The sequence below is a fragment of the Melanerpes formicivorus genome, unplaced genomic scaffold (genome assembly GCF_026170545.1).
Source record: "Melanerpes formicivorus ecotype bairdi unplaced genomic scaffold, bMelFor1.0.p_v2 SCAF_315, whole genome shotgun sequence".
Taxonomy (NCBI): domain Eukaryota; kingdom Metazoa; phylum Chordata; class Aves; order Piciformes; family Picidae; genus Melanerpes; species Melanerpes formicivorus.
Window position 1 is genome coordinate 57,501 of NW_027142667.1, and position 10,000 is coordinate 67,500.

Genomic DNA, 10,000 nt, shown 5'->3' on the forward strand with positions numbered 1-10,000 from the left:
CCTGCCCCAGCGCCGGGGGGGAGGTGGAAAGGGGAGGATGCGGCAAGGCACGCGCCGGGCCGCTAACGCCACGGCTCCCCCCCGCTCGAGCCGCTCGGGGCTGGGGGAACGAGGACGACACCTCACACGCGACGGGAAGCGAAGTGGAAAGGAAGACCGCCCTTGCCCTGCCGGCCGGGGGCCCTTTCCGACGCGACCCGAAAGGCCTCATCGATCAACAAGGACAGAAGGAAAGGAAGCCAGCGGAGGCCCCACGGCCTCGCTCTTCTGGGACAGACACAGCCACGCGCACCCGCCACCGCCCTCGGGAGCAGCCAGCAGGCACGGGGCTCGGCGTGCGGGCAACACGCCGGAGGAGCAAACGGGGCGCCCTCCAGAGATGGGGGGGGGGGCAAGCTGCACCGGGCCGCACCGGCTCACAGGGCACCTCTGCCTCCCCGAAATGTGGGCTTGCATTTTCCCTCAAGCTGCACCGAGTTACATCTCCATCACGGGGCGCCCCTCTGAGCCAGGAGGAAGCCGTGGCTGGGGCACCGGCTTGCCCTCCTCCCCCCATGCCGGGCTCCATAGCATACGAGTGGCCAGTCACCGCCGCTGGCTTTTCCCTTCGATGCCGTGCCCCCGCGGGCTGCGGCTTTGGTCATGGGGGGGAACCCCCGTGAAGAGGGTCCAGTGCTGGGAACTCTCTCTGCCCTTACCGGGCTCTCTCTCGCCGTGCCTGGACGGGCTTGCTTTCCATTCTTGGTGGGACCGACGCCGGCACCACGTCTCCCCGGCTTTCTCTGCCCCCGTGCCCCACCGGGCAAACGTCGCTTCGGGGGTTCCACACTTCGGGCAGTGGCCGGCGCCAGCCACTCGTCAACTTTTTTTCTTTTTCCCCGCTTTCCGTTGCCGAGCCCGGGCTGGGCTCCGGCTCACGACGAGCGAAACCCATCCAACACCGCTGAGGGTGCGCCAGCGGCCGCTCCAAACCGCCGCGCCTTTGTTCGGCCCCGCGGGTCCCCTCTCTGACCCGGGCGAAGCCACCGAGAAGCCAGACGGACCCCTGCCCAGCCGCCTGGCGGGTGGCTTGGAGCAGCCGCTCGGCAGCGCTGCCCTGGGAGTGCTCGGCGTCGCTTGTTCCCTCATATACGGAACTGGAGGGCCGTCAGCTCCGCGAGCGCACAACCAGCCGACCTCCGCCCAGCGGCAGGTCGCAGAAATCACGCCGGCTTGTACGATGACGTAGGCGGAGGCAGAGCGCAACAGCGACCCCTTGGCGACAAGCGCGATCTCCGCGGAGAGCACGTCTACTCGCCGAGGGAGAGCACGTCTACTCGCCCAGGGAGAGCACGTCTACTCGCCCAGGGAGAGCACGTCTACTCGCCGAGGGAGAGCACGTCTACTCGCCGAGGGAGAGCACGTCTACTCGCCGAGGGAGAGCACGTCTACTCGCCCAGGGAGAGCACGTCTACTCGCCCAGGGAGAGCACGTCTACTCGCCCAGGGAGAGCACGTCTACTCGCCCAGGGAGAGCACGTCTACTCGCCCAGGGAGAGCACGTCTACTCGCCCAGGGAGAGCACGTCTACTCGTCCCGGGGCTGTCCCGGGATGCCGGCTTCCGGCACGGGGTCCCGGCCGCGGCCGGAGCGGCTCGAATCCCCGCGGGTCCCGGCAGCAGCCGGAGCCGCTCGCCGTTCGGGCTCCCGGCACCCTACGGATCCGCCGACTCGTTCGCGGGCGGCGGGGGGAGGCAGTGAAGGAGGTGCGGGCAGAAGCGGCAGCGGAGGCGGAGGGGGGGGGGGGCTCGAAGACAGCCGGCAGCCGCTTCGGAGAACGTCACCCGGCCGGCGACCGCGGCCGTTCCGGGGCCGTCCCGGGAAGCCTGCGACAGGCACGGGGTCCCGGCCTCGGCCGGACCCGCACTGGGTGCCGCCGCCTCGGGCTCTCGGGACGGTATGGATCCGCCGACTCGTTCGCCGGCGGCGGGGGGAGGCAGTGGAGGGGGTGCGGGGAGAAGCGGCAGCGGAGGCGGAGGGGGGGGGGGGCTCGAAGACAGCCGGCAGCCGCTTCGGTGAACGTCACCCAGGAGGCGATCGGGGCCGTCCCGGGGCCGTCCCGGGATGCTGGCTTCCGCCACGGGGTCCCGGCCGCGGCCGGAGCGGCTCGAATCCCCGCGGTCCCGGCAGCAGCCGGAGCCGCTCGCCGTTCGGGCTCCCGGCACCCTACGGATCCGGCGACTCGTTCGCCGGCGGCGGGGGGAGGCAGTGGAGGGGGTGCGGGCAGAAGCGGCAGCGGAGGCGGAGGGGGGGGGGGCTCGAAGACAGCCGGCAGCCGCTTCGGTGAACGTCACCCGGCCGGCGACCGGGGCCGTCCCGGGGCTGTCCGGGGATGCCGGCTTCCGGCACGGGGTCCCGGCCGCGGCCGGAGCGGCTCGAATCCCCGCGGTCCCGGCAGCAGCCGGAGCCGCTCGCCGTTCGGGCTCCCGGCACCCTACAGATCCGGCGACTCGTTCGCGGGCGGCGGGGGGAGGCAGTGGAGGGGGTGCGGGCAGAAGCGGCAGCGGAGGCGGAGGGGGGGGGGGGGGGCTCGGAGACAGCCGTCAGCCGCTTCGGTGAACGTCACCCGGGAGGCGACCGGGACCGGCCCGGGAAGCCATCGTCCGGCCCCGGATCCCGGCCGCGGCCGGACCGGCTCGAAGCCCCGCGGCCCCGGCACGGGGGAGGCCCAAAGACTGGCGGCAGCCGCTTCGCTGAACGTCACCCGGCCGGCGACCGGGGCCGTCCCGGGGCCGTCCCGGGATGCCGGCTTCCGGCACGGGGTCCCGGCCGCGGCCGGAGCGGCTCGAAGCCCCGCGGTCCCGGCAGCAGCCGGAGCCGCTCGCCGTTCGGGCTCCCGGCACCCTACGGATCCGCCGACTCGTTCGCCGGCGGCGGGGGGAGGCAGTGGAGGGGGTGCGGGCAGAAGCGGCAGCGGAGGCGGAGGGGGGGGGGGGCTCGAAGACAGCCGGCAGCCGCTTCGGTGAACGTCACCCGGCCGGCGACCGGGGCCGTCCCGGGGCTGTCCGGGGATGCCGGCTTCCGGCACGGGGTCCCGGCCGCGGCCGGAGCGGCTCGAATCCCCGCGGCCCCGGCAGCAGCCGGAGCCGCTCGCCGTTCGGGCTCCCGGCACCCTACAGATCCGGCGACTCGTTCGCCGGCGGCGGGGGGAGGCAGTGGAGGGGGTGCGGGCAGAAGCGGCAGCGGAGGCGGAGGGGGGGGGGGGGCTCGAAGACAGCCGGCAGCCGCTTCGGTGAACGTCACCCGGGAGGCGACCGGGACCGGCCCGGGAAGCCATCGTCCGGCCCGGGATCCCGGCCGCGGCCGGACCGGCTCGAAGCCCCGCGGCCCCGGCACGGGGGAGGCCCAAAGACTGGCGGCAGCCGCTTCGCTGAACGTCACCCGGCCGGCGACCGGGGCCGTCCCGGGGCCGTCCCGGGATGCCGGCTTCCGGCACGGGGTCCCGGCCGCGGCCGGAGCGGCTCGAATCCCCGCGGTCCCGGCAGCAGCCGGAGCCGCTCGCCGTTCGGGCTCCCGGCACCCTACGGATCCGCCGACTCGTTCGCCGGCGGCGGGGGGAGGCAGTGGAGGGGGTGCGGGCAGAAGCGGCAGCGGAGGCGGAGGGGGGGGGGGGCTCGAAGACAGCCGGCAGCCGCTTCGGTGAACGTCACCCGGCCGGCGACCGGGGCCGTCCCGGGGCTGTCCGGGGATGCCGGCTTCCGGCACGGGGTCCCGGCCGCGGCCGGAGCGGCTCGAATCCCCGCGGTCCCGGCAGCAGCCGGAGCCGCTCGCCGTTCGGGCTCCCGGCACCCTACAGATCCGGCGACTCGTTCGCCGGCGGCGGGGGGAGGCAGTGGAGGGGGTGCGGGCAGAAGCGGCAGCGGAGGCGGAGGGGGGGGGGGGGCTCGAAGACAGCCGGCAGCCGCTTCGGTGAACGTCACCCGGGAGGCGACCGGGACCGGCCCGGGAAGCCATCGTCCGGCCCGGGATCCCGGCCGCGGCCGGACCGGCTCGAAGCCCCGCGGCCCCGGCACGGGGGAGGCCCAAAGACTGGCGGCAGCCGCTTCGCTGAACGTCACCCGGCCGGCGACCGGGGCCGTCCCGGGGCCGTCCCGGGATGCCGGCTTCCGGCACGGGGTCCCGGCCGCGGCCGGAGCGGCTCGAATCCCCGCGGTCCCGGCAGCAGCCGGAGCCGCTCGCCGTTCGGGCTCCCGGCACCCTACGGATCCGCCGACTCGTTCGCCGGCGGCGGGGGGAGGCAGTGGAGGGGGTGCGGGCAGAAGCGGCAGCGGAGGCGGAGGGGGGGGGGGGCTCGAAGACAGCCGGCAGCCGCTTCGGTGAACGTCACCCGGCCGGCGACCGGGGCCGTCCCGGGGCTGTCCGGGGATGCCGGCTTCCGGCACGGGGTCCCGGCCGCGGCCGGAGCGGCTCGAATCCCCGCGGCCCCGGCAGCAGCCGGAGCCGCTCGCCGTTCGGGCTCCCGGCACCCTACAGATCCGGCGACTCGTTCGCCGGCGGCGGGGGGAGGCAGTGGAGGGGGTGCGGGGAGAAGCGGCAGCGGAGGCGGAGGGGGGGGGGGGGCTCGAAGACAGCTGGCAGCCGCTTCGGTGAACGTCACCCGGGAGGCGACCGGGACCGGCCCGGGAAGCCATCGTCCGGCCCGGGATCCCGGCCGCGGCCGGACCGGCTCGAAGCCCCGCGGCCCCGGCACGGGGGAGGCCCAAAGACTGGCGGCAGCCGCTTCGCTGAACGTCACCCGGCCGGCGACCGGGGCCGTCCCGGGGCCGTCCCGGGATGCCGGCTTCCGGCACGGGGTCCCGGCCGCGGCCGGAGCGGCTCGAAGCCCCGCGGCCCCGGCAGCAGCCGGAGCCGCTCGCCGTTCGGGCTCCCGGCACCCTACGGATCCGGCGACTCGTTCGCCGGCGGCGGGGGGAGGCAGTGGAGGCGGTGCGGGGAGAAGCGGCAGCGGAGGCGGAGGGGGGGCGGGGGGGACGATAGTGGCGGGGGGCGGGGGGTGCTCGAAGGCAGCCGGCAGCCGGTTCGGTGAACATTCGCCGGGGCGGGGGGGCGACCTGTCCGTGCCCGGGGCAGCCCCGGGAAGCCGGCAGCCAGCACGGGGTCCCGGCAGCACCTGTTCCCTGCCCTGGGACTTGCCGTGCCCGGCGGCCGGTTGCCGGGTGGGGGGAGCGATGAGAGGCGGGGCGCAGCGGCCGGGGCAGCGCCGGGCCGCAGCGGGGGGCTGGGCGGGTGGGGTAGGCGTCGAGCGGCAAGCCCTCGGCTGCAGCGAATGTTCGGCGGTGCGGGGCGGGGGGGGACGGGACGACACGTTGGGGGCGCCGAGTCCGAGCCACCCCCGGCCCCAGGGGCGGCCGGAGGGGGAGGCCGGTGCCTGGCCCTGGGAGCTGCTGGGCGCCGGATGGCCGAGGGTGCGTCAGAAGCCGCCCGAGCGGTCGAGCAGGTCCTCCAGAAAGGCCTAGGGTGGCTTCGAGGGCCCCGGGAGCAGTCGAGGGAGGCCTCCAGGCAGGTCTGGAGTGGATGGGAGGCCTTCCAAAGCAGACAAGGGAGGCTGCCAGCGGGGCCTAGGCTGGCACTGCAGCCTGTAAATGGTTGGGGGGGGGGGGCCTCTGGTGCGGCCTGGAGTCTCTGGGTGGCGTCCAGAGAGGTGCAAAAGATCCTCTGGTGCGGCCTGTGGTGGCGGAGAAGCCTGCAGAGCGTGCGGGGGAGGCTTCTGGTGCGGCCTGGGGTGGGTCGGAAGCCTGCAGAGCGTGCGGGAGAGGCTTCTGGTGCGGCCTGGGGTGGGTCGGAAGCCTGCAGAGCGTGCGGGGGAGGCTTCTGGTGCGGCCTGGGGTGGGTCGGAAGCCTGCAGAGCGTGCGGGGGAGGCTTCTGGTGCGGCCTGGGGTGGCTGAGAAGCCTGCAGAGCGTGCGGGAGAGGCTTCTGGTGCGGCCTGGGGTGGCTGAGAAGCCTGCAGAGCGTGCGGGAGAGGCTTCTGCTGCGGCCTGGGGTGGCTGAGAAGCCTGCAGAGCGTGCGGGGGAGGCTTCTGTTGGGGCCTGGGGTGGGTCAGAAGCCTACAGAGCGTGCGGGGGAGGCTTCTGTTGCGGCCTGGGGTGGGTCGGAAGCCTGCAGAGCATGCGGGGGAGGCTTCTGCTGCGGCCTGGGGTGGCTGAGAAGCCTGCAGAGCGTGCGGGAGAGGCTTCTGCTGCGGCCTGGGGTGGCTGAGAAGCCTGCAGAGCGTGCGGGAGAGGCTTCTGTTGGGGCCTGGGGTGGGTCGGAAGCCTGCAGAGCGTGCGGGAGAGGCTTCTGCTGCGGCCTGGGGTGGGACGGAAGCCTGCAGAGCGTGCGGGGGAGGCTTCTGGTGCGGCCTGGGGTGGGACGGAAGCCTGCAGAGCGTGCGGGAGAGGCTTCTGCTGCGGCCTGGGGTGGGTCGGAAGCCTGCAGAGCGTGCGGGAGAGGCTTCTGTTGCGGCCTGGGGTGGGTCGGAAGCCTGCAGAGCGTGCGGGAGAGGCTTCTGCTGCGGCCTGGGGTGGGTCGGAAGCCTGCAGAGCGTGCGGGAGAGGCTTCTGCTGCGGCCTGGGGTGGCTGAGAAGCCTGCAGAGCGTGCGGGAGAGGCTTCTGGTGCGGCCTGGGGTGGCTGAGAAGCCTGCAGAGCGTGCGGGAGAGGCTTCTGCTGCGGCCTGGGGTGGCTGAGAAGCCTGCAGAGCGTGCGGGAGAGGCTTCTGCTGCGGCCTGGGGTGGCTGAGAAGCCTGCAGAGCGTGCGGGAGAGGCTTCTGCTGCGGCCTGGGGTGGCTGAGAAGCCTGCAGAGCGTGCGGGAGAGGCTTCTGGTGCGGCCTGGGGTGGCTGAGAAGCCTGCAGAGCGTGCGGGAGAGGCTTCTGCTGCGGCCTGGGGTGGCTGAGAAGCCTGCAGAGCGTGCGGGAGAGGCTTCTGCTGTGGCCTGGGGTGGGTCGGAAGCCTGCAGAGCGTGCGGGGGAGGCTTCTGGTGCGGCCTGGGGTGGGTCGGAAGCCTGCAGAGCATGCGGGGGAGGCTTCTGCTGCGGCCTGGGGTCTCTGGGTGGCCTCTAGAGAGGTGCAAAAGACCCTCTGGGTTGGGCTGGGGTGGCTCTTGGACCCCTGCCACACAGTGGGGAGAGGCCTCCGGCCCGCCACCTGTGTCCCTGTGTGCCTGAGTGCCTGTGTCCCTGTGTCCCTGTGTCCCTGTGTCCCTGTGTCCCTGTGTCCCTGAGTGCCTGAGTGCCTGAGTGCCTGTGTCCCTGTGTCCTTGTGTCCCTGTGTCCCTGTGTCCCTGAGTGCCTGAGTGCCTGTGTCCCTGTGTCCCTGTGTCCCTGAGTGCCTGAGTGCCTGAGTGCCTGTGTCCCTGTGTCCTTGTGTCCCTGTGTCCCTGTGTCCCTGTGTGCCTGAGTGCCTGTGTCCCTGTGTCCCTGTCTGTGTACCTGTGTGCGAGAGTGTCCGGCACGCCACCCAGCGGCGGCGGGCAAGCAGGTAGGCGGGTGGGCGGGCCGGCGAGGGCCAGTGTGAGTTTGGGGGGTGGGAGGGGAGGCGGCAGCTGGAAGCGTCAGAGGAGGGGGCGTGGCTCCGGCTGGCCCCGGGAGCAGGTTCCCGGGACCGGGACCGGCTGGACCCGGCGGGTGGTTGATCCCGGGGCGGGGGGCAGAGGCGGCGGGAAGCGGCAGCTGCGTGTGCGGCGGGGGGGTGGAGGGCGAACCGCGGCGGGAAGCGGATGCTTCAGAGCAGGTTACGGGGGCGGGGACGGACGACACCACCTGTCCCCGCCCCGGGACGGGCTGGACCCGGCGCCGTGTACCCGCCGCCGCCCCCGCCGCCGCCCCCCTCCGCCACCCCGGGACCCCGACGTTTTTTGGCGCCCGCGCCTTTTTTTGCTCCCCGCCTGCCCGCGCTGCCCCGAGCCCTCCCCCGGGGCGGGGCGGGAGGGAGGGACGGACGGACGGGTAGCCGGGGATCTCCGAGCGCGCGCCACCAGACCGAGGCGGGTCCCGGCGGCGGCGGCGGCGGCGGCGGCGGCGGCGGCGGCGGCGGCGGCGGCGGCAGCAGCAGCAGCAAGCGACGGCGGGGGGGGCAGGCTAGGGAGAGAGGGGGAGCGGCATGCGGTAGGGCTGGGGGGTTTGTTTCGGGGGGGAGGGGTGGGGGGGGGGTGGCAGCGGTCAGCGAGAGCGGGGAGAGGGGGAGCGGCATGCGGTAGGGCTGGGGTGTTTTTGGGGTGGGGGCGTTGGGGGGATTAGCGGGCGGGCGGGCAGCCGAGCCAAGCGGCAAGCCGGGGGGCGGGCGAGGGCGGCTTTAGGGCCGGAGGAGCGGAGCGCAACCTCCCCCGTGCAGGCTCCAGCGTGGAGAGCAGCAAGTTTTTGGGGACGGGGGACGACGGACGGGAGGGGCAGCGGCGAGAGGCTAGCTGCGGCAAGGGGCACCGGCACGGCCGCCCTAACAGCGCCGCCTCGGTCGCAGGGGTTAGAGAGCAGCCGGGCAGCCCGGGAGGGAAGCGGCAGCCCGCGAAGGGGGGAAGGGGGGGCTCCGCGCAAACCGCTAACGGGAGCCGGGGGGTGTGGGGAGCTGGGGGTGGCAGCAGCGGCAAGAGGCAACGTCGGGAGGGGGGGCTCCGCGCAAACCGGTAACGGGGGCCGGGGGGTGTGGGGGGGGCGGTGGCGGCCGCGGCAAGAGGCAACGGCAGGCGGGGGGGCTCCGCGCAAACCGGCAGCGGGGGGGGGGGGCGGGGGTAGCGGCAAGAGGCAACGGCGGGAAGGGGGGGCTCCGCGCAAACCGCTAACGGGAGCCGGGGGGTGTGGGGAGCTGGGGGTGGCAGCAGCGGCAAGAGGCAACGTCGGGAGGGGGGGCTCCGCGCAAACCGGTAACGGGGGCCCGGGGGTGTGGAGGGGGCGGTGGTGGCCGCGGCGAGAGGCAACGGCAGGCGGGGGCGCTCCGCGCAAACCGGCAGCGGGGGGGGGGCGGGGGTAACGGCAAGAGGCAACGGCGGGAAGGGGGGCCTCCGCGCAAACCGGCAGCGGGGGGGGGCGGGGGTAGCGGCAAGAGGCAACGGCGGGAAGGGGGGGCTCCGCGCAAACCGGCAGCGGGGGGGGGCGGGGGTAGCGGCAAGAGGCAACGGCGGGAAGGGGGGGCTCCGCGCAAACCGGCAGCGGGGGGGGGCGGGGGTAGCGGCAAGAGGCAACGGCGGGAAGGGGGGGCTCCGCGCAAACCGGCAGCGGGGGGGGGCGGGGGTAGCGGCAAGAGGCAACGGCGGGAAGGGGGAGCTCCGCGCAAACCGGCAGCGGGGGGGGGCGGGGGTAGCGGCAAGAGGCAACGTCGGGAGGGGGGGCTCCGCGCAAACCGGCAGCGGGGGGGGGGCGGGGGTAGCGGCAAGAGGCAACGTCGGGAGGGGGGGCGCCGCGCAAACCGGCAACGGGGGCGGGGGGGGAGGCGGTCAGGGGCGGGGGGAGATTTCTAGAGATGCCGGCAGACCTTCTCCCCGGAGAACAGCGCTGTTGAAGAAAAGACTGCTTCAGAACACAACCTTTAATGAAAGACGCTCGATGAAAACAACACTTAATAAAAGAAGGTTTCATGCCGACTGCCTCTCTTCATTTACGCCGCCGCGGGGGGGGGGGGTTGGGGGCCGGGCGGGCGATACCAGGCGGCCCTCGTCCCGGGGACCACGTCTACCCCGCGGTTCCAGCCTCCGCGCGCTAAGTGCCCGCCCGGCCGCGGGGAGCACGTCTACCTCCTGCCGCACGGCTCAGTGCACTAAGTCCCCCCTCGCCATGGAGAGCACGTCTACCTGCCAGCTCAGGGAGAGCACGTCTACTCACCGAGGGAGAGCACGTCTACCACCTGGGAAGGAGAGCACGTCTACCTCCTCGGGAAGGAGAGCACGTCTACCTCCTCGGGAAGGAGAGCACGTCTACCTCCTCGGGAAGGAGAGCACGTCTACCTCCTGGGAAGGAGAGCACGTCTACCTCCTCGGGAAGGAGAGCACGTCT